General features: G+C 46.2%; 1 long non-coding RNA gene across 1 annotated transcript; it reads right to left on the bottom strand.

Annotated features, from left to right (window-relative positions):
- Positions 1 to 701: 701 nt before the first annotated feature.
- LOC122545631 lies at positions 702 to 1,796 on the bottom strand. Its single transcript, XR_006310571.1, has 2 exons — positions 1,707 to 1,796; positions 702 to 917 (listed from the first exon to the last, which is right to left on the bottom strand). It is a non-coding gene; the product is annotated as an uncharacterized LOC122545631 (long non-coding RNA).
- Between the last annotated feature and the right edge of the window lie 6 nt (positions 1,797 to 1,802).

Below are 1,802 nucleotides of genomic sequence, written 5' to 3' on the forward strand. Positions count from 1 at the left end.
TGAAAAAGCCTATTCCTACATCAAATGGGAAACAGGGAAGTTTATGATGTGTGGGAACAGTTAATTTTGTCCTGTAATACAAAATACAGGCTCCTCTTTACCATGTGACCTCCCTAATGCTGAGGAGAGGTCAGATTAAAAAACTGCAGTATCTTACACCTGCCATGCTCATGGAAGAGCGACACGCATAACTCCAAGGAATAGAATAAAAGCACAAAACCCCTAATTAACAGCTCCTGTGTAATCACTATTGGAATTGTATCGACTAGAGATTTTTGAACAGATTCCAAATGGTCAGAAGATATTAGATTACTTACAGTGTGGAAACAGGCCCTTCAGCCCAACCAGTCCACACTGCCCCACTGAAGCGCAACCCACCTATACATTTACCCCTTATGTAACTGGGCAATTTAGCATGACCAATTCACCTGACCTGCACATCTTTGGACTGTGGGAGGAAACCTGAGCACCCAGAGGAAACCCATGCAGACATGGGGGAACGTGCAAACTCCACAGTCAGTCGCCTGAGGCGGGAATTGAACCCTGGTCTCTGGCACTGTGAGGCAGCAGTGCTAACCACTGTACCACTGTGCCACCGACTAACTGAACAGAAAATTAAAGCCACTGATTAGAGCAGAGTAGGAGAGATCAAATGATCTTTATTTCCCCATTCATTTCTTCAGTACAAGTTCCTGCTTTCTGGAGAAATTCTCTCAAGGAGTTGGATACAAAACAGGCAAAGACCACAGTCAAAGTCCCCACTAACTGCTGTCCTCCAGCGAGAGCCTGTCAAACAGGTACTCTCCCAGCCCATTCTCAGGAGCTCCCAGACGCTTCAGGTTGGTGATGTAGTCCCCAAGTCACTTGATGATCTCAACCTCCTCATCCAAATAGTGAGTCTCCAGGAAGTCACACAGCTGGAAGGAAGGCAGACAGTCAGATATTACAAGTAGTCAGAATGTAGGGTGATCAGTTCCTATCCAGTTCATTCTCAAACATTCAAGCTGTTTACTTCAAGATGAAGCCTGGGGTTCTCCCAAGTTACCTCACTGACCAGTTAAAGGTTTCACTGGGGATGGGAGTGTGTTAAATAGGGACTAACATTCAGTGGGTGGTGACATACAATTCACCACATTAGGTGAACAGACACTAGATGCAGTAGTCAGCATACACAGCAAGATCCCAGTGACCTGGGCAGTTTGCTGACAAGTACATGATAAACATTGGTCAGATTCCAGAGGATCATCCCTGCTCAAACAGCAGCAATTCCCTCCAATGCTCATTGGTGAGCTCATGGGGACCCACAATGCACCCTGCACCAGTTGTTCCCCCTGGAGTGGATCTCCAATCTATAACACTGGCTCATGGAAACGCTCCGTTTATGGAAATACTAGAATGAAATGCATTGGACTGGAGAAATTCAGTAGATCTGGCAGCATCTGTGAAACAACAAAGATTCCTGTCTCAGGTCCCATGACCCTTCATAGGTAACTGAAGGGTTACCCAATTTCACAAAGACACTGCCAGATCTAATCAGTTTCACCAGCAGTTTGTCTTTGTTGCAGTTCTTTTGAGATGGATGCAAGGTCAGTTGTATCAACATTAAGGAGTACTGAATGTTGTACAGTCAGGATTCCTGCTTCCAGGGACACTGAAGTGTTGCCCTGAGGGTCAGGCAGTGATGAGAATGAGGTGGTGAAGCTTACATGAGGGTCAGTCTGGGCAGTGGCAAGTTGGTGTAGATCCAGCAAACTCTGGTTCACATTCTTCTCCAGATCCAGGGCAACCTGCATTGCCTGCAG

This window comes from Chiloscyllium plagiosum, unplaced genomic scaffold (genome assembly GCF_004010195.1).
Source record: "Chiloscyllium plagiosum isolate BGI_BamShark_2017 unplaced genomic scaffold, ASM401019v2 scaf_95579, whole genome shotgun sequence".
Taxonomy (NCBI): Eukaryota; Metazoa; Chordata; class Chondrichthyes; order Orectolobiformes; family Hemiscylliidae; genus Chiloscyllium; species Chiloscyllium plagiosum.